The sequence below is a fragment of the Hevea brasiliensis genome, chromosome 6 (assembly GCF_030052815.1).
Source record: "Hevea brasiliensis isolate MT/VB/25A 57/8 chromosome 6, ASM3005281v1, whole genome shotgun sequence".
NCBI classification, from domain to species: Eukaryota; Viridiplantae; Streptophyta; class Magnoliopsida; order Malpighiales; family Euphorbiaceae; genus Hevea; species Hevea brasiliensis.
In genome coordinates this window covers 64,008,147-64,031,208 of record NC_079498.1, presented here as the reverse complement: position 1 = coordinate 64,031,208, position 23,062 = coordinate 64,008,147, and the positions used below count along the sequence as shown (strand labels likewise).

Genomic DNA, 23,062 nt, shown 5'->3' with positions numbered 1-23,062 from the left:
TTGCCTTTGTTCTTGTGAAGCTCATTAACTTGCTGAGATTTCTATCTTGCAAGGTTTAATGTGCATAATATTCTTGGTTTATTCATTCTCCACATGAATTAGGTCATGAATCCAATTTCTGATATTTTCTTTGAATTACACAACAATCTGATTGTGCTGGTTCAAAGAATCAAATTCATACATCTTGATTTGGTGCTTTCCATATTGTTCATTTAATTCTTGAATGTGGGTTTTCAAGTTACCAATTCATACATCAAATCAAGTTCGCATAGCAAATAGACCCAAAAATTCCTGAAAATTTACAGGATGTTTATACCCCATATCAGTAGTTGGCAAATTAAATTTCAGCTTAAAATTCATCCGTTTGTGTGGGAAACCAAAATTTTGCGACAGACCCGATCAAATTAAGTTCACATAGCAAATCAGCCCGAAAATTTCTGAAAATTTACAGGTTGTTTTTGCCACATTTGAGCTATTCTCAAATTAAATGTCAGCTCAAAATTTAACTGTTTGTGTGGGGAACAAAATTTTGCGGCAGACACGATTAAATTTGGTTTACATAGTAAACCTGCCAAGAAAAGCCTGAAATTCTTGCAGCAAGTAGTCAGTATTGGGTTGCATTTGCCTACTCAATTTCAAATCAAAATACACTCGTTGGCTTGGTGATCCTAAATTTATGCAATTCTTGGTGTATTGTGTGAACTGCTGGTATTTAAGCTTACTACTCTTTTATTTTGGTGTCTTCTTTCTTGATTCCTTATTGCATTACATTTTCATACTTGAGCTTTTCTTTTCTTGACTTCTTGAGTTACATTGTTGTTTTTTTTTTTTACTCGTTTTGATCCGTCACGTTCAAGAATTTTATTGTGTTAAATTTTTGTGAGTACAGTCTTGGTTTGAGTTACTTGAGTTTGATAAGAGCTTGTGGACCTAAAAGGCACAGAGTGGTGAGTTCATAAGAGGGGAAAAGCCTTGTTGAGTTAAACACGAGTGGAGTGTCCCCTGTTGAGTGTAAACACGTAAGGGAGTGAGTGAGGTGTTTTCTTTACACTAACCATTTTCTTGCAGGTCTGAAAACATGTCTAGAAGGGGTGATGGTAGTGAGGGGGAAGGTGAAAATCCATTCTACATGCAGGCTGTCAGACAACAATTTGAAAGAATGAATGTTGTGTGCAATGGAACCATAGATAGGTTGGAAAGATTGGAGCAAAGAGATAGGCAAAATGAGAGAAGGCCAAATAGGAGGGATCTTGTACCTCCCGTAGTTGAATCTGATGAAGATGAGGTTGATAACTATGATTTTGAGGTTGAAAGACCTAGGAGGGGTAGGTATGAGAGAAGAGCTGAAGATAGGAGGAACGGGGATAGGAGGATAAGAAGAGAGGAAAGAGAGAGGAATAGGGTAGATGAAAATATCAAAAGTATTAAAATGAACATCCCTTCTTTCCAAGGGAAAAATGATCCGGATGTGTATCTAGAATGGGAAAGGAAGGTAGAAGCTGTGTTTTGAGATTGAGTGTGACGCATTAGGAATAGGTATTGGAGCCGTTTTAATGCAGGATAAGAGACCAATAGCATACTTTAGTGAGAAGCTTAATGGAGCAGCTTTGAACTATTCTACATATGACAAAGAGTTGTATGCATTGGTACGTGCCTTGGAAACGTGGCAACATTACCTTTGGCCAAAGCAATTTGTCATCTACACAGATCATGAGTCATTGAAGCATATCAAGGGGCAAAATAAGTTGAGTAGGCGTCATGCAAAATGGGTTGAGTTCCTTGAGACCTTCCCATATGTGATTCAATACAAACATGGGAAAGAAAATGTGGTTGCTGATGCCTTATCTCGAAGGTATAACCTTCTTGCCCTTCTTAATGCAAAGTTATTGGGATTTGAATATGTGAACGAATTATATGCTGAAGATGATGACTTTGCTAGAGTTTATGCAGCTTGTGAAAAGAATGCTTTTGAGAAGTTTTATAGGCATGATGGATATTTGTTTAGAGAAAATAGATTGTGTGTGCCTAAGAGTTCCATGCGTGAATTACTTGTGAATGAGTCTCATGCTGGTGGACTAATGGGTCATTTTGGTGTTGCCAAAGCTTTAGATGTGTTAAAGGAACATTTTTATTGGCCGAATATGAAAAGAGATGTTGAAAGAGTGTGTGTTAGGTGCGTTGTGTGTGCTAACGCTAAATCTAGAGTTTTGCCACAAGGTTTGTGTACACCTTTACCTACCCCTAGTGATCCTTGGGTTCATTTGTCTATGGATTTTGTGTTGGGATTACCTAGGTCTAAACAAGACCATGATTCAATTTTTGTTGTTGTTGACAGGTTTTCAAAAATGGCACATTTTATTCCATGCCATAAAACTGATGATGCTACAAATGTTGCAAATTTATTCTTTAGAGATATTGTTAGGTTGCATGGCATACCTAAGGGTTTAGTTAGTGATAGGGATGTTAAATTCCTCAGTCACTTTTGGAAGGTTTTGTGGGGAAAATTGGGCACCAAGTTGTTATTTTCCACCACTTGTCACCCACAAACCGATGGTCAAACTGAAGTAGTAAGTAGGACACTAACTGCTCTTTTGCGTGCTGTGGTTAAGCAAAATTTGAAGTCATGGGAAGATTGCATTCCACTTGTTGAATTTGCATACAATAGAAATGTGCATTCTTCTACTGGCTATTCTCCATTTGAAATTGTGTATGGTTTCAATCCTTCAACTCCTTTGGTTCTTTTATCTTTGCCTGTGAACGAGCTTGCTAGTTTAGATGGAAAAAGAAAAGCAGAATTGGTGAAGAAAATCCATGAACAAGCCAAGCTTCAAATTGAAAAGAAAAATGAAAAATATGCTAGTCAAGCCAACAAAGGAAGGAAGAAAGTCACATTTCAACCTGGAGATTGGGTATGGGTTCACTTGCGCAAAGAAAAGTTTCCCTCTCGAAGAAAATCAAAATTACAAGCAAGATGTGATGGACCTTTCCAAGTGCTGACCAACATTAATGATAATGCCTACAAAATAAACTTGCCCGGTGAGTATAATGTCAGTGCCACCTTCAATGTTGTTGATTTATCTCCTTGTGTTGATGCAGGAACAGATTCGAGGACGAATCCTTTTGAAGCGGAGGGGAATGATGAGAATCAAGCTACATCCACCCCAAAGGATTTCATCCAAGGTCCAATTACTAGAGCTAGAGCTAAATCACTTCAGAATTTAATTTGTGAAATCTCAAGGAGCAAGGATTATAAGCTGGAATGGCATGAAGAAAATTATAAAAGATTAAATTTGGTGAAAATTAAGCTTGGAAGTGACCAAGTGTCTTGTGGAGCATTAGGTTACATGGAATAAACTATGGAAATGCATGTACCAGATTCAACCCATGTACATGCATCTGCTGGCACCTTTTTGAAAGAATATTCCTTGCTGTTATAACCACCTCTCTTTTGGACTTAAATGCCCTTATTTGCTGCTGTATTAAATTTACTTTTTATAAGGAGTTTTTAGATTTCTGATAGATTAATTTTTGTTTGGACTTAAAGCTCCTTGCAGCTGTTATTAAAGTAGGGATATTTTTGTCTTTAGCTTTGGAGCCAAGAGGCTATAAATACAAGTGTAATGAGAGAGTGGAGGACACACTTTGAATATTAATGAAAGATTTTTTTTGCTCCTTTAGTGAGTAAATTGGCTGTTGCCTTTGTTCTTGTGAAGCTCATTAACTTGCTGAGATTTCTATCTTGCAAGGTTTAATGTGCATAATATTCTTGGTTTATTTATTCTCCATATGAATTAGGTCAAGAATCCCATTTCTGATATTTTCTTTGAATTACACAGCAATCTGATTGTGTTGGTTCAAAGAATCAAATTCATACATCTTGATTTGGTGCTTTCCATATTGTTCCTTTAATCCTTGAATGTGGGTTTTCAAGTTACCAATTACTTGAAAGTTCACATCACCTCAGGTAGCACATCGTCATATTCCTGCAAAAGGGAGACAACAACACTAGGCAAATTGGGGTCAAGGTTAGATGTGGATAAACAAGAGTCCTTAAACAGAATTAATAACATTTGCTTGTTGGCAAACATGGCATTCTTCACATCTCTTCCTTTAGCATACAAGCTTAATTTTCTCTCCCCTCTTTCCGCACAGCTCTCCTTTTGCGCTGAAGTTTCACCTTTTTCAAGCACTCTTGGAATGTTTTTGATGAGGAACCGGTTGCACTAATCCCACACCAAGGGCTAATAACTAGAGCAATGCCTAAGAAGCTTTAAGGATTGGTGCATAAGCACATCACCAAGTCCAACCGCTTGCAAGTATTCGATTTGGACTTGGAAGAGGGAAGCCAACCTTGCTGTACATTCCTTTGCATATTTGAGGAGCCAAGAGACCAAGTGGCATCCGTCCAAGTTTGCATACATGTGGCAGCCACCTCAGCAAATCCATCCTAGTTGGCATCCAATGTGGCGTCCATGTGAAGTGCCTAGGTGGCAGCACAATTGGCAGCCCATCTCCACCAACTTTTTGAAGATGCTTTTGTCCATTTTGCAAAGATTGGAAGCCATAACTTTGTCCAAGAGCTCCAGCCATGCTTCAACTATTTATAGGAAAAGCAAAGTTACTACTTTCAACTTCAAGACAAAACATCTCTTTTCAGATTGTCTCTCATTTGTAGGCTGCCAAATCTGACTTTCCTATTAATGTTTGAACTTTGTATCTATTTTTAGGTGGGATTGGTGTATTAACCAAGACTTGCACATGTCCCATGGTTGTTGAAATGTCTTGGCAGAATACACCAACCCATATTTCTACCTTCTTTTGTTTCATTTAGAGAACATAATTCATATGGTAATCTTTTGAGCAAAATTGCTGGAGCTTTGTTTCAAAGTTCTTCTTAGAACTCTCTCTATTTTTCTTAGCAAATTCTTGCCTTGATTTGTTAAGTTTTATTATATGTTCAAGGTTGTTCATCAGCATAGGTGAATTGGTCTTGTTCTTGGCTGTCTTTCTTGGGAATTATATTTTCAGTTCTCCATCTCCAAGGTGAAGGGTTGAAGGTTCAAGGGAGTTTCTTGGCTTGTTTTGAAGACGGTCCTTTGGTCTTTCTTCTTAGTGGAATCAGCTACTAAGGGTAGAAACCGTATCATTTGGTATCAGAGATTGGGCTCTCTTCAAAACAGGTTGGTCATCCATTTTGTTGTGTTCTTGTTTTTCCTTTCTCCTTTTTTCTTCCTTGTGTTTCAGCCTTGAAGGTTCTTCAAGTCCTTGTGTTTTCTGGTGTTTTTTAGAAAATCTGAACATATTCAGGGCTTAGTAGTGAGTTAACACTCAATACTACTAATCTTAGGGTATATTAGAGTCTTTCTTGCATCTGTCCCTGTTTCCCTAGTTTTGTCACATTTGTGTTATTTTCTACCTAAAAACCTTTTCTTCACAACCTGGTTATTTGCATCTTTGTGGCTTGTGAAGTGTGTTGTTGAAGTGTTTAGTGCTGGATGTGTTGAGTGTATCTTGTGTGGTTACATGATATAAAAAAAAAAAGAACAAAAAGAAAGAAGAAAAAAAAAAGGGTGCTAAAGTGTATGTTTGAGAGCTGGAATATTATAAGTTCAACATTTCTATTTGGTGGCTGTTTTGGGGGAGGTATAACCAAACCAACCCAGAAAATTCTAAAACTTCATAGGGGTGCTTTGTAGACGAAATTAAGCCTAGAAATCAAATTTGGTATAAAAATTCTACCGTTTACTTGGTGAACCAAATTTAGCACCTATTAGGCCAATTTGGAGTCCAAAACTTCAAGGTGCATTCTGGAACCTCTAGACTTGGTTTTCCCTACTAAAACTATGTATTGTTGCTGCTCTTAAAATAGTTTGGAAAATTCCAAATTTGCCTTTTTCGGGGAGAGGCAAAAATAGCAAGCTAATTTCGACTCCTATTTCACTTCATTGCTCTAGAGCTTGGTGTCTTCATTTCTTGCTTCAAGTGTCATAACAAACACTCATTCCACACGTTTTGCTTGAGTTTGTGCTTGAACATATATTAAAACTTGATTTAAACTTGCTGGAATTGCATTAGTTCTAACAAGAACTTGGTAAGTAAGCTTGAGTGGAAAAAGGCATTGAGTGGCAAGAACTTCAAGAGGGTAAAAGCCTATAAACTGAGTACAAACACTTGAGTGACCAAAATTGAGTGAAATTGTGAGGTTGCTTTCTGTTTTGCTAATTTTTTTGTGCAGGTGTTAAAAATGTCACAAGAACAAACTAGTGGGCTTAATATGGATAATCATTTTTACCAACAAGCACTTGTTCAACATTTGGAAAGAATTGGTACACAATTGAGCAACCTAGCTGACAGAATTGAAAGAATTGAGCAGAATAGTGGGAATGGTAGACAAAACACAAATGAGGGGCAGAATAGGGCTAGGGGATCTAGAGTGAACAATGCACCACCCACAGATGATTGGGGGGATGAAAATGATGATGATTCTGATGAAGAGGATGACCAGCACTGATGAGCACTCCTAGGATGCCAAGAAACACAACATCTAAATATTGGAACCAAGATCTTTAATCATCCAAACAAGGCAGAATTTCAGATTGAAATCCCAAGTGTCAATACACAAATAGTAACAAGCTAAAGCATATTGATCATCAAAATAAGACTAGCAAGGGGTTCATGCTGCTAGAATCCAAGTTCTTTCAAGAAACATGGAAGAAACTCAAGCTCCAGCAATGGAGTTCTCTCCCTAATGCTCACACTTAAACTAGAAAAAATGAAGGATGCTAATACAATCTGAATATCTTGGGTTATATATAGCATCTCTAAAACCCTAAAAGTGTGCCAACATGGCTAAAAAGGCAAAAATGCAAGGCTCATCCATCAGATGGGGCGTCTCCATAGGGGGGGAGGGGACCATTTGGGACCACTTGTTTTATGGCAGCCCTTTATGTAGTGGGGACCATAAGGTGGCAGCAACACTTTAGGTGGTAGCAGCTTTTTTTTAATGTAGTGGGGACCAATAAAAGGTGTCAGCACATGGCAAATCCAAATAAGCATAAGAAGCTCCTCCAATCCACTTGGCCGAATGGTCTTGTGCCAAGTCATGCTGATGTGGCAAAGTCACGCTGATGTGGCGCCACTTGTTAAGTCTCCCATGCCAACTTGTGTGAGAACGATCCACCTAGATTCCAACAATATGCAAGAAAGTCCAACATTGCAATTTTGATCCCCCTTGTGCTTACAATGCTCCAACACCAATGCTTGCAGCTCTCTAGCTCTGGCTCTGGTGATGGGTCCTCTAAATAATGGCATAGGCACTGGTGCTTCTTCATCATCCCCTCCTCCTTTGAAAGAATTCGTCCTCGAATTTGGTCCTGCATCAATGCAAGGGGAAAGATCAGTAATGTAAAAAGAATTGCTACCACCATACTCACCAGGTAAATCAATCTTGTATGCATTGTTGTTGATCCTTTCTAGCACTTTGAATGGACCATCACACCTTGGCTGTAATTTTGACTTTCTTAGGTTTGGAAACCGCTCTTTCCTTAAATGCACCCAAACAAAGTCACCTGGTTCAAACACAAGAGGCTTTCGGCCTTTATTAGCATGAGTAGCATATTGTGCATTTTTCTTTTCAATTTGTAACCTAGCTTGCTCATGCAATTTCCTAACCAAATCTGCTTTCTTTTTACCATCAAGACTATTAATATGATCAACAGGTAAAGGCAACAAGTCTAATGGTGTCAATGGATTAAATCCATATACAATCTGTAATGGTGAAAATCCGGTAGAAGAATACACTGCTCTGTTATAAGCAAACTCAACAAAAGGAATGCAATCTTCCCAAGATTTCAAGTTTTGTTTAACCATCACACGTAATAAAGTAGTTAAGTTTCTATTCACTACTTCTGTTTGTCCATCGATGCAGGATGACAAGTAGTTGAGAACAACAGTTTAGTACCTAACTTACCCCACAACACCCTCCAAAAGTGACTTAGGAACTTAACATCTCTATCACTCACTATAGTCCTAGGTATACCATGTAACCTGACTATCTCCTTACAGAACAAATTGGCTATGTATGTGGCATCATCTGTTTTGTGACACGGTATGAAGTGTGCCATCTTAGAAAATCTATCAATAACCACAAATATAGAATCATGACCTCTCCTAGACCTAGGCAAACCCAAAATAAAATCCATAGAAATATCAGTCCAAGGTTCCTTAGGAACAGGCAAGGGTGTGTAAATACCATTTGGCATTACTCTAGACTTTGCTTTCTTACATTCAACACACCTAGAACACATTCGATCAACATCTTTCCTCATATGTGGCCAAAAGAAGTGTTCTTGCAATATGTTTAAAGTCTTAGCAACACCAAAATGTCCCATCAAACCACCACTATGTGACTCCAAAACAAGCAAGTCCCGCATAGAGCATTTAGGCACACACAATTTATTCTCCTTAAACAAGTATCCATCATGCCTATAAAATTTCTGAAATGCACTTTTCTCACAAGCAGCATATACATTACAAAAATCAGCATCATCAACATACAATTCTTTCATGAACTCAAAACCAAGCAATTTAGCATCAAGTGTAGACAAAAGTGCATGTCTCCTAGAAAGTGCATCAGCTACAACATTCTCTTTTCCTTGCTTGTATTTAATCACATATGGAAATGACTCTAAAAATTCAATCCATTTAGCATGCCTTCTACTCAACTTATTTTGACTCTTAATATGCTTCAATGATTCATGATCCGAATGTATGACAAACTCTTTAGGCCACAAATAATGTTGTCAAGTTTCCAAGGCCCTAACTAATGCATACATCTCCTTATCATAAGTAGAGTAATTCAAGGCAGCTCCATGCAATTTCTCACTAAAATATGCTATTGGTCGTTTCTCTTGCATGAGAACCACACCAATTCCTACACCACTTGCGTCACATTCAATTTCAAAAGTTTTATCAAAATTTGGCAAACTCAACAAGGGTGCAGAACACAATCTATCTTTAAGTTCAGAAAATGCATGTTCATATTTCTTTTTCCACTCAAATGCAACATTCTTTTTCACCAATTCATTCAAAGGAGTAGCAATTGTACTAAAATTAGGCACAAATCGCCTATAGAAACTAGCCATTCCATGGAAACTCCTAACCTCAGACACATTCTTAGGAATTGGCCAATCTCTAATGGCTTTGATTTTCTCTTCATCAACCTGTACACCTTTACTACTTACAACAAAACCAAGAAAAACTACCTTATCCAAGCAAAATGAACACTTTTTCGCATTCGCATACAATTTCTCATTTCTCAACACATCAAAAACAAGTCTCAAGTGATGCAAATGCTCGTCTATGTTACTGCTGTAAATCAAAATGTCATCAAAATACACAACAACAAATTTTCCAATGAAATTCCTCAACACATGATTCATCAAACGCATAAAAGTGCTAGGAGCATTTGTGAGCCCAAATGGCATCACCATCCATTCATACAACCCATATTTAGTTTTGAAAGCAGTTTTCCACTCATCACCAATTTTCATTCTTATTTGGTGGTAACCACTTTTCAAATCTATCTTAGAAAACACACTTGCACCATGCAACTCATCAAGCATATCATCAAGGCGAGGGATTGAGTGTATACTTTACAGTGATTTTATTGATGGCTCTGCAATCCACACACATGCGATAACTCCCATCCTTCTTTGGCACTAGCAACACAGGTACAGCACATGGGCTCATGCTCTCCCTAACATAGCCCTTCTCCATAAGCTCGTCCACTTGCCTTTGTAACTCCTTTGTTTCTTTAGGATTTGTTCTATATGCTGGTCTATTCGGTATTTGTGCTCCAAGTACCAAGTCGATCTGGTGCTCAATCCATCTGATAGGTGGCAATCCTGGTGGCAACTCATTGGGGAAGACATCTTCATATTCCTGTATAAGAGACAAAGCATCACTAGGCAAATGTGAATCAAGGTCAGTAACACATAAATTAACCTCCTTGTACATAAGTACGCAAAGAGGTCTTCCTGAATATAAAGCCTCTCTAACTTCTCTTTCCTTCACATACAAACTCATTCTCTTCTCTCCACTCTCCTTTTTCCCCGAGCTTTCCTTTTTCTCATTTGCTCTCATTTTCTTTTCTTTTGTTTCTCTTTTTCTCTCTTTTTCTTCTCTCTTCTCTTTCTTTTCACTCTCATCCAGCTCGGCCTCTCTAAGTTTTTCTCTCCAAGTTTCTTTCTTTTCTTCAATGGATCTAAGAATCCTTATTTTATCTTCATGCACTTGAGCTGTGTCATAGGAAGCAATTAGTATGTTAGAACTTCCTTAGTGACCGTGTACCTGTGCTTTCTACCATCATGCACAACACTTCTATCATACTGCCATGGACGGCCCAACAAAAGATGCGTAGCAACCATAGGCACAACATCACAAAGTACCTCATCATTATACTTGCCAATGGTGAATGGCACCACCACCTGTTTTGTAACGCTCAACTTCCCGCAATCATTCAACCATTGCAAGCCATATGGTTATGGATGTGTAGTAGTAGGCAAGCCCAACTTGTCCACCAAGAGTGAACTAGCCACATTACAACAGCTCCCACCATCTACAATCACACTACACAACTTGTCATTCACCAAGCACCTAGTATGGAAGATGTTCTCCCTTTGCATTTCATCACCACACTCCATACTCACTTGTGCACTAAGTGTCCGCATGGTGACAAGGATATTGCCATCCATAGGTGGCTGATCTCCCTCATCGTAGCAATCATCCTCATGCTCATCAACATTACCAGATTCTTCCTCCCTTTCCTCTTCACTTTCTAACTCTCCATTTTCCCTAACAACCATCACTCTTTTATTTGGACATTGTGAGGCAAAATGTCCATTTCCCAAACACTTAAAACACTTCAATTCTCTAGTCCTAGTAGGAACTCCCTTGTTCTTCTCCTCTACTTTCTCCTTTCCTTTCCATTCTTCTTTCTTGAATTTGGGAACTTCTTTCTCCACCCTTGAAGGAGCAGACCAATTTGACTTCCAATTACTCCTAGGAGCCGAATGGTTGGCTGGTGCATATCTAGCCACATTTTTCCTTTTTAGTTGCTTCTCCATTTTAAGTGCCATTTGTAGCATATCCTCCATCTCCACACAAGGTTGCAGCTCCACAATATTAGCAATTTCAGGATTTAACCCATTTAAAAAGCGAACCATTGTAGCTTCCCGATCCTCCTCAACATCAGCTCTAATCAACGCTATCTCCATGGCCTTGTAGTATTCTTCGACACTTTTAGTACCTTGAGTCAGTTTTTGTAACCTTTGAAGCAGCTCTCTGGGGTAGTAAGGTGGCACAAACCTGTTTCTCAAGATTCCCTTCATTTCGTCCCATGTCTCCACGGTTCATTGCCCATTTCTCCTCCTCCTGCTCAACAACTGATCCCACCATACAACTGCATACTCTTTGAATTCTACAGCTACTAACTTCACTTTCTTTTCTTCAGAATAATGGTGGCACTCAAAAATCAACTCCACCTGTCTCTCCCACTCCAAATAAACATCTGGACGATCCTTCCCATGAAAAGGTGGAATTTGCATTTTTATACTAGCTAAATTCCCATCAACTCTCTCCTCATTCCCATCTCTATCCCAATGATCACCGAACCTAAAATTTCTGCCACCCCTTCTTCCCCTAGGCCCTCTACCCCTAGGTGGTCTATACCCTCTTCCACCATAATGGTAGTTGCCATAGTCATAAGCTTCATCATTCTCATCATCATTCCATTCAGCTTCTTCATACCCTTCATTCCTATGTTCTGCCCGAAATCTACCTTCATTTCTATTCTGATTTCCCACATTTGCTCCCCCATCATTCCTCCTATTTCTATCTTCTCTGTCCCTTCTCATCTCTTCCATAAACCTGGTCATCTCATTTCTCATTCCCCTCAATACATCCAATTCATCTCTGAAGTCATTCATTTGCAAATTCATCCTTTCAAAGCTTTGTGCTACGGATTCTTTAAAAATTTGATCATCAAGAAACTCCCTTTTTTCTTCATTACCTCCACTACTACCACTTGTCTCCTGGAATTGAGACATGATTTGGCTGCAAGAAAACGAAGTTAGTAGAAATGGCTCACCCTCTCAAGTGTTTAGCTCAAGTGTTTTCGCACAAATTTCAGGCTCTTACCCTCTTTTGGCACTCACACACTCTTGCCTTTTACCACTCAACAGTTTGCTTCCCTTGTTCCTTTGGGAACTAAACTTCACAAACAAGCACAAATACTTGCTAATTTTATAAAAAAAAAATCAACAAACGAAACTGGAAGAAACGAAATAGCAATAACCAGAAAGTGTGACACTAGAGCCAAAGAAATGGAAGACACCAAAAGTAGAAGCAAATGTGTACTAAATGGTATGATTTTTGAAAATTGTATGAGAGACAACCCAATAGAATGATATCAAGCTCAAACTTCCAATTTCATAGCCAACTTTGCACAAATACCAGCAGTTCACATAATTAACCAAAAATATGCAACAATTTTGGTTCACCACACAAACGAATATATTTTGATCTGAAATTTGGTAGACATAGGCATCCCAATACTGACTAACTACTGGTAAAATTTCAGAAGTTTCTGGATGAGTTTACTAGGTGAACGAAATTTGACTAGGTCTGCCGCAAAATTTTGGTTCGGTAGGCAAACAATGTCACAAAACCCTGAAAATTGACACAAATGCTACTGAAATAGAGTATAATCAGCCTGCAAAATTTCGGAGCTTTCTAGGTTGGTTTGGTGTGTTAACTCAATTTGATCAGGTTTGCCACAAATTTTGGTTCGATATGCAAACAGTGAAATTTTCACATCAAATATGGCATGTGAGGTGTCTAGTAATACCCAAAGTAGTTGGTAGATTATGGGGCTCAAATTCAATGTTTAACTTCACAATTCACAATTTCATCACTTATGTCAGCTTGTCAATTTTTTTCAGCACAACACAACTCAGCTTACAATCCAATCTCTTTTTTTTTTTTTTTTTTTTTTTTATACTGATGCAAAGGATAAAAATTGCAGAATGAACTACTGATACCACTCAAGTATTTTGGCAATCCAAATCAAGAGGCAAATAGCTAGTGTCAAAGATAGGTTTCGGCTCGATTAACTCTAATCCTACAGACAAACTCAAGGAAAATAAGATGAACAAGAGATTTAATCTAAGATTAAGCAAAATCCTACACTAAAATTAAGACTGCCAAGTTTCAGCCAGCAAGAGTTCAAGCAAAAAAAAAGAAGAAAAATCAGTACCCTAAAATGCAGATTTGATTTGGCTACAAAGAACAAGGTACTAGATGATGAAACTAATAGATATCTAAAGGTCCTACAATGGCTGACTATTATAGTTAACCAAACAGAAAAGAAAAAGAAGTTTTAATGGATAAATACCTTGTTAGATGCCAAGGCTCTGATACCAAAATGATGAGCACTCCTAGGATGCCAAGAAACACAACATCTAAATATTGGAACTAAGATCTTTAATCATCCAAACACGGCAGAATTTCAGATTGAAAACCCAAGTGTCAATACACAAATAGTAACAAGCTAAAGCATATTGATCATCAAAATAAGTCTAGCAAGGGGTTCATGCTGCTAGAATCCAAGTTCTTTCAAGACACATGGAAGAAACATGGAAGAAACTCAAGCTCCAGCAATGGAGTTCTCTCCCTAATGCTCACACTTAAACTAGAAAAAATGAAGGATGCTAATACAATCTGAATATCTTGGGTTATATATAGCATCTCTAAAACCCTAAAAGTGTGCCAAAACCCTAAAAGTGTGCCAACATGGCTAAAAAGACAAAAATGCAAGGCTCATCCATCAGATGGGGCGTCTCCATAGGGGGGGGGGGGACCATTTGGGACCACTTGCTTTATGGCAGCCCTTTATGAAGTGGGGACCATAAGGTGGCAGCAACACTTTAGGTGGTAGCAGCCTTTTCTTAATGTAGTGGAGACCAATAAAAGGTGTCAGCACATGGCAAATCCAAATAAGCATAAGAAGCTCCTCCAATCCACTTGGCCGAATGGTCTTGTGCCAAGTCATGCTGATGTGGCGAAGTCACGCTGATGTGGCGCCACTTGTCAAGTCTCCCATGCCAACTTGTGTGAGAACGATCCACCTAGATTCCAACAATATTCAAAAAGTCCAACATGGCAATTTTGATCCCCCTTGTGCTCACAATGCTCCAACACCAATGCTTGCAGCTCTCTAGCTCTGGCTCAGGTGATGGGTCCTCTAAATAATGGCATAGGCACTGGTGCTTCTTCATCAAGCACTCTGCTGCACATGATGACCACCATAGACCGAGAGGGATGAGAGGTAATAGGGGTGGAAGAGGTGGAGGCAGAAACTTGAGCAGAGGTAATATGGAGGAAGCCAGAGGGAGAGGGAGAGTGGATGGTAACATTAGTGGGATCAAAATGAAAATTCCACCATTCCAAGGCACAGCCAATCTGGATCCATATTTGGAGTGGGAGAGGATGGTGGATCTCATTTTTTATTGTCACAATTATAGTGAGGAAAAGAAGGTGAAGCTTGCAGTAGTTGAGTTTACAGATTATGCCATAGTTTGGTGGGATCAATTGCTCACTAAAAGAAGGAGAAATGGGATGAGGGGTGTTGAAACTTGGGATGAGATGAAGCAGATCATGAGGGACAGATTTGTACCTCAACATTACTATAGGGTGTTGCACCAAAGGTTGCAAGGGCTGGTGCAAGGAAACAAAAGTGTGGAAGAATATTTCAAGGAGATGGAGATGGCTATGATAAGAGCCAATGTAGAGGAGGATAGGGAAGCCACTATGGCTAGGTTCCTAAAGGGGCTGAATCTTGATATTGCCAATATAGTGGAGCTACAACACTGTGTAGAGCTTGATGGTGTTCCAACCTGGTGATTTTGTATGGGTTCACTTGAGAAAGGAGAGGTTTCCTACACAAAGGAAATCCAAACTTCAGCCTAGGAGTGATGGACCTTTTGAAGTGCTAGAGAGAATTAATGACAATGTGATGAGGAACCGGTTGCACCAATTCCACACCAAGGGCCAATAACTAGAGCAATGGCTAAGAAGCTTCAAGGCTTGGTGCATAAGCACATCACCAAGTCCAACCGCTTGCAAGTATTCTGTTGGCATCCGTCCAAGTTGAGGACCAAGTGGCATCCGTCCAAGTTGGCATACATGTGGCAGCCACCTCAGCAAATCCATCCTAGTTGGCATCCAATGTGGCGTCCATGTGGAGTGCCTAGGTGGCAGCACAATTGGCAGCCCATCTCCACCAACTTTTTGAAGATGCTTTTGTCCATTTTGCAAAGATTGAAAGCCATAACTTTGTCCAAGAGCTCCAGCCATGCTTCAACTATTTATAGGAAAAGCAAAGTTACTACTTTCAACTTCAAGACAAAACATCTCTTTTCAGATTGTCTCTCATTTGTAGGCTGCCAAATCTGACTTTTCTATTAATGTTTGAACTTTATATCTATTTTTGGAGAGATTGGTGTATTAACCAAGACTTGCACATGTCCCATGGTTGTTGAAATGTCTTGGCAGAATACACCAACCCATATTAGCCTTCTTTTGTTCCATTTAGAGAACAGAATTCATATGATATTTTTTTTGAGCAAAATTGCTGGAGCTTTGCTTCAAAGTTCTTCTTAGAACTCTCTCTATTTTTCTTAGCAAATTCTTGCCTTGATTTGTTAAGTTTTATTATATGTTCAAGGTTGTTTATCAGCATAGGTGAATTGGTCTTGTTCTTGGCTGTCTTTCTTGGGAATTATATTTTCAGTTCTCCATCTTCAAGGTGAAGGGTTGAAGGTTGAAGGGAGTTTCTTGGCCTGTTTTGAAGACGGTCCTTTGGTCTTTCTTCTTAGTAGAATCAGCAACTAAGGGTAGAAACCGTATTATTTGGTATCAGAGCTTAGGCTCTCTTCAAAACAGGTTAGTCATCCATTTTGTTGTGTTCTTGTTTTCTCCTTTCTCCTTTTTATCTTCCTTGTGTTTCAGCCTTGAAGGTTCTTCAAGTCCTTGTGTTTTCTGGTGTTTGTAAGAAAATCTGAACATATTCAGGGCTTAGTAGTGAGTTACACTCAATACTACTAATCTTAGGGTATATTAGAGGCTTTCTTGCATCTGTCTTTGTTTCCCTAGTTTTGTCACATTTGTGTTGTTTTCTACCTTAAACCTTTTCTTCACAACTTGGTTATTTGCATCTTTGTTGCTTGTGAAGTGTGTTGTTGAAGTGTAAAAGTGCTGGATGTGTTGAGTGTATCTGTTGTGTGGTTACATGATATAAAAAAAAAAAAGAACAAAAAGAAAGAAGAAAAAAAAAAGGGTTAAAGAAAAAAAAAAGGGTGCTAAAGTGCATGTTTGAGAGCTGGAATATTATAAGTTCAACATTTCTATTTGGTGGCTGTTTTTGGGGAGGTAAAACCAAACCATCCCAGAAAATTCTAAAACTTCATAGGGGTTCTTTGTAGACGAAATTAAGCTTAGAAATCAAATTTGGTGTAAAAATTCTACCGTTTACTTGGTGAACCAAATTTAGCACCTATTAGGCCAATTTGGAGTCCAAAACTTCAAGGTGCTTTCTGGAACCTCTAGACTTGATTTTCCCAACTAAAACTATGTCTTGTCAGCCTCTTAAAACAGTTTTACAAAAATAGCAAGCTAATTCGACTCCTATTTCACTTGATTGCTCTAGAGCTTGGTGTCTTCATTTCTTGCTTCAAGTGTCATAACAAACCCTTATTCCACACGTTTTGCTTGAGTTTGTGCTTGAACATATATTAAAACTTGATTTAAACTTGCTGGAATTGCATTAGTTCTGACCAGAACTTGGTAAGCAAGCTTGAGTGGAAAAAGGCATTGAGTGGCAAGAACTCCAGGAGGGTAAAAGCCTATAAACTGAGTACAAACACTTGAGTGACCAAAAATTGAGTGAATTTGTGAGGTTGTTTTCTGTTTTACTAACTTTTTTGTGCAGGTGTTAAAAATGTCACAAGAACAAACTAGTGGACTTAATATGGATAATCCTTTTTACCAACAAGCACTTGTTCAACATTCGGAAAGAATTGGTAGACAATTGAGCAACCTAGCTGACCGAATTGAAAGAATTGAGCAGAATAGTGGGAAAGGTAGACAAAACATAAATGAAGGGCAGAACAGGGCTAGGGGATCTAGAGTGAACAATGCACCACCTACAGATGATTGGGGGGATGAAAATGATGATGATTCTGATGAAGAGGATGACTAGCACTCTGCTGCACATGATGACCACTATAGACCAAGAGGGATGACAGGTAATAGGGGTGGAAGAGGTGGAGGCAGAAACTTGAGAAGAGGTAATATGGGGGAAGCAAGAGGGAGAGGGAGAGTGGATGGTAACATTAGTGGGATCAAAATGAAAATTCCACCATTCCAAGGCAAAGCCAATCCGGATGCATATTTGGAGTGGGAGAGGAAGGTGGATCTCATATTTTATTGTCACAATTATAGTGAGGAAAAGAAGGTGAAACTTGCAGTAGTTGAGTTTACAGATTATGCCATAGTTTGGTGGGATCAATTGCTCACTAAAAGAAGGAGAAATGGGGTGAGGGGTGTTGAAACTTGGGATGAGATGAAGCAAATCAGGAGGGACAGATTTGTACCTCAACATTACTATAGGGAGTTGCACCAAAGGTTGCAAGGGCTGGTGTAAGGAAACAAAAGTGTGGAAGAATATTTCAAGGAGAAGGAGATGGCTATGATAAGAGCCAATGTAGAGGAGGATAGGGAAGCCACTATGGCTAGGTTCCTAAAGGGACTGAATCTTGATATTGCCAACATAGTGGAGCTACAACACTATGTAGAGCTTGATGACATGTTAAATATGGCAATCAAGATGGGTGTAGGTATGAATTCGTGCAACAATGCTCCATGGAAACCGAATTGGAAGAAGGGCGAAACTTATGATTCCAAGGCTGTTTCTAAGGAAAAGAAAGAGGAGACTAGGGGTGGAGAAAAGCCTAGTGTGACTGAGAAAGGCAAGGGACAGAATACCTCTAGTGGAAGAACTAGGGATATCCAATGTTTTAGGTGCCTAGGGAAGGGACATTATGCATCTCAATGTCCTAACAAGAGGGTGATGGTGATGAGACAGAATGGGGAGATCGAATCAGAAGATGATGATGTTGATGATGATGATGCTAGTGAGAGTATGCCTCCTTTGGAGGAAGCTAGTGATGTAGAGCATGCCGTCGGAGGTAATATTCTGGTGGTTAGGCGTGCACTAAGTGCACAAGCAAAGGAAGAAGAGGGAGATAAGGGAAAATATTTTCCACACTAGATGCTTGGTGAATGGTAAAACTTGTAGCATGATTGTAGATAGTGGTAGTTGTGTGAATGTTGCCGGCACACTCATAGTTGCGAAGCTTGGCATGCGCACCATGAAGCATCCTAGACCATACAAGTTGCAATGGCTGAATGAATGTGGGGAAATTAAGGTGAACAAGCAAGTGATGTTGGCTTTTTCTATTGGAAGGTATAAGGATGAGGTGTTGTGTGATGTGGTGCCAATGCATGCTGGACATATTTTGCTAGGGAGACCATGGCAATATGATAGGAAGGTAGTGCATGATGGATTTAGGAATAGGTACTCCTTTGATCATGATGGACGAAGGGTTACCTTGGCAGCATTATCACCCGCACAAGCTTTTGAAGATCAATTAAGGATAAAACAGACCATGAATGAGCAACAACAAAGAGAGGCCGAGCTAAGAGTGCAAAAAGAGAAAGAAAGAAAAGAAAGAGAGGAAAAAGTAAGAGGGAAAAATGAGGAAGAGAAAGAGAAGAGAGAAAATTCCAAAAGAGCGAAACCAAAAGGAAAGGGCTTGGGGCAAAAGGAGAGTTGTGAGAAGAGTGGAGAGAATAAAGTCAGTTTGCTAGCAAAAGCCAAGGATGTGAGGACTGCATATTTTTCTAGTATGCCAATGGCTTTGCTAATTTGTAAGGGAGCTTACACCAATGTTTCTAACCTTAACCAATCCATTCCTAGTTGTGCTTTGCCCTTGTTGCAGGAGTTTGAGGATGTCTTCCCTGAAGAAATACCTAATGGGCTACCACCCATTAGAGGCATAGAGCACCAAATAGATTTTGTGCCTGGAGCTGTAATCCCAAATAGGCCAGCCTATAGGACCAATCCGGAAGAGGCTAAGGAACTTCAAAGACAAGTGGAGGAGCTTCTAGCAAAAGGCCATGTTAGGGAGAGCATGAGCCCATGTGCCGTACCTGTTCTTTTGGTGCCAAAAAAAGATGGGAGCATGCGCATGTGTGTGGATTGTAGAGCAATCAACAAAATCACTGTAAAGTATAGACATCCCATACCTAGACTTGATGATATGCTTGATGAGTTGCATGGTGCATGCATATTTTCTAAAATTGACTTAAAGAGTGGTTATCACCAAATTCGCATGAAATTAGGAGATGAATGGAAAACTGCCTTTAAGACTCAATATGGACTATATGAATGGTTAGTCATGCCATTTGGTTTGACCAATGCACCTAGTACATTTATGAGGCTTATGAACCATGTGTTGCGTGCTTTCCTAGGAAAATTTGTTGTAGTGTATTTTGATGATATCCTAGTATATAGCCAAAATATGCATGATCATTTGCTGCACTTGAGACAAGTCTTAGAGGTGTTGAGAAAAGAGCACTTGTATGCCAATCTTAAGAAATGCACTTTCTGTATGGACAAAGTTATTTTCTTAGGATTTGTGGTGAGTGGCAAGGGAATTGAGGTTGATGAGGACAAGGTAAGAGCCATTAGAGAGTGGCCTACACCTAAGTCCGTGAGTGATGTGAGGAGCTTCCATGGGTTGGCTAGTTTTTATAGGAGATTTGTAAAGGACTTCAGTACCAGAGCCTCACCCTTGAATGAAGTTGTAAAAAAGAATGTAGGATTCAAGTGGGGGGAAGAACAAGAGCATGCATTTAATTCACTCAAGGAGAAATTGTGTTATGCACCTTTACTTGCTTTACCTGATTTTTCTAAAACTTTTGAGATTGAATGTGATGCCTTTGGAGTGGGTCTTGGAGCTGTTTTGAAGCAGGAAAGGAGACCAATTGCCTACTTTAGTGAGAAGCTAAGTGGGGCTACATTGAACTACTCCACTTATGACAAAGAGATGTATGCTCTGGTGCGTGCACTTGAGACTTGGCAACACTACTTGTGGCCGAAGGAGTTTGTCATTCATAGTGACCATGAGTCACTCAAGTACTTAAAGGGGCAGAACTAGCTCAACAAGGGCCATGCCAAGTGGAGTGAATTCATTGAAGGTTTCCCATATGTGATTCAATACAAGCAAGGCAAAGAGAATGTGGTGGCTGATGCACTTTCAAGGAGGCACACTTTACTTTCCATGCTTGATGCTAGACTTTTAGGCTTCGAACATGTGAAAGAAGTGTATGCTAATGATGATGACTTTGGGAAAGTGTTTGCCTTTTGTGAACATGCTGCATATGATAAATTCTATAGGCATAATGGTTTCTTGTTTAGGGAAAATAAATCATGTGTGCCTAAATGCTCAATTAGAGAGTTGCTTGTTAAAGAATCACATGCTGGTGGTTTAATGGGACATTTTGGGGTTGCAAAGACCTTAGAAATTTTAAAGGAACATTTTTATTGGCCACACATGAAGAGGGATGTAGAGAGATTGTGTGCTAGATGTGTGACTTGCATGAAGGTAAAGTCCAAAGTAAGGCCGCATGGTCTATACATGCCATTGAGTGTCCCTAGTGAACCTTGGGTAGATTAATCCATGGATTTCATTTTGGGTTTACCTAGGACAAAGAAAGGCCATGATAGTATTTTTGTTGTTGTTGATCGTTTTTCCAAGATGGCTCATTTCATACCATGTCACAAGACTGATGATGCATCTTATATTGCTTCTTTGTTCTTTAGGGAGATAGTTAGATTGCATGGCATTCCTAGAACAATTGTTAGTGATAGGGATGTGAAATTTCTAAGCCATTTTTGGAAAGTCCTGTGGGGAAAATTAGGAACCAAACTTTGTTTCTCCACCACTTGCCATCCACAAACGGATGGGCAAACAGAAGTTGTAAATAGGACCGTGGGCACTCTTCTACGTGCAATGATTAAACAAAACTGGAAAGCTTGGGAGGAGTGCATACTATTCATAGAATTTGCATACAACAGGTCTATGCATTCATCTACTTTTGTAGGCTGCCAAATCTGACTTTTCTATTAATGTTTGAACTTTGTATCTATTTTTGGAGAGATTGGTGTATTAACCAAGACTTGCACATGTCCCATGATTGTTGAAATGTCTTGGCAGAATACACCAACCCATATTAGCCTTCTTTTGTTTCATTTAGAGAACAGAATTCATATGGCATTTTTTTTGAGCAAAATTGCTGGAGCTTTGCTTCAAAGTTGTTCATAGAACTGTCTCTATTTTTCTTAGCAAATTCTTGCCTTGATTTGTTAAGTTTTATTATATGTTTAAGGTTGTTCATCAGCATAGGTGAATTAGTCTTGTTCTTGGCTGTCTTTCTTGGGAATTATATTTTCAGTTCTCCATCTTCAAGGTGAAGGGTTGAAGGTTCAAGGGAGTTTGTTGGCTTGTTTTGAAGACGGTCCCTTTCGTCTTTCTTCTTAGTTGAATCAGCAACTAAGGGTAGAAACCGTATCACAATGCATACAAGATAAACCTTCAAGGTGAGTATGGTGTAAGTGCTACATTTAATGTGACTGATCTTGCTCCTTTCTATGCAGATGATGACAATTCGAGGACGAATTCCTTTGAAGAGGGAGAGGATGATGAGGAACCGGTTGCACCAATTCCACACCAAGGGCCAATAAATAGAGCAATGGCTAAGAAGATTCAAGGCTTGGTGCATAAGCACATCACCAAGTCCAACCTCTTGCAAGTATTCGGTTTGGACTTGGAAGAGGGAAGCCAACCTTGCAGTACATTCCTTTGCATATTTGACGAGCCAAGAGACCAAGTGGCATCCGTCCAAGTTGGCATACATGTGGCAGCCACCTCAGCAAGTCCATCCTAGTTGGCATCCAATGTGGCATCCAGGTGGAGTGCCTAGGTGGCAGCACAATTGGCAGCCCATCTCCACCAACTTTTTGAAGATGCTTTTGTCCATTTTGCATAGATTGGAAGCCATAACTTTGTCCAAGAGCTCCAGCCATGGTTTAACTATTTATAGTAAAAGCAAAGTTACTACTTTCAGCTTCAAGACAAAGCATCTCTTTTTAGATTGTCTCCCATTTGTAGCCTGTCAAATCTGACCTTTCTATTAATGTTTGAACTTTGTATCTATTTTTAGGAGAGATTGGTGTACTAACCAAGACTTGCATATGTCCCATGGTTGTTGAAATGTCTTGGCAGAATACACCAACCCATATTAGCCTTCTTTTGTTTCATTTTGGGTACAGAATTCATATGGTAATTTTTTGAGCAAAATTGCTGGAGCTTTGCTTCAAAGCTCTTCTTAGAACTCTCTCCATTTTTCGTAGCAAATTCTTGCCTTGATTTGTTAAGTTTTATTATATGTTCAAGGTTGTTCATCAGCATAGGTGAATTGGTCTTGTTCTTGCCTGTCTTTCTTGAGAATTATATTTTCAGTTCTCCATCTTCAAGGTGAAGGGTTGAAGGTTCAAGAGAGTTTCTTGGCTTGTTTTGAAGATGGTCCTTTGGTCTTTCTTCTTAGTGGAATCAGCTACTAAGGGTAGAAACCGTATCAACACATGAAGAGGGATGTAGAGAGAGTGTGTGCTAGATGTGTGACTTGCATTGAGGCAAAGTCCAAAGTAAGGCCGCATGGTCTATACATGCCATTGAGTGTTCCTAGTGAACCTTGGGTAGATTTATCCATGGATTTCATTTTGGGTTTACCTAGGACAAAGAAAGGCCATGATAGTATTTTTGTTGTTGTTGATTGTTTTTCCAAGATGGCTCATTTCATACCATGTCACAAGACTGGT

The 23,062-nt window shown here is 39.3% G+C and overlaps 1 pseudogene; it reads left to right on the top strand.

Annotated features, from left to right (window-relative positions):
* Positions 1-17,356: 17,356 nt before the first annotated feature.
* LOC131180649 (uncharacterized) lies at positions 17,357-21,925 on the top strand (annotated as a pseudogene).
* The last annotated feature ends 1,137 nt before the right edge of the window (positions 21,926-23,062 follow it).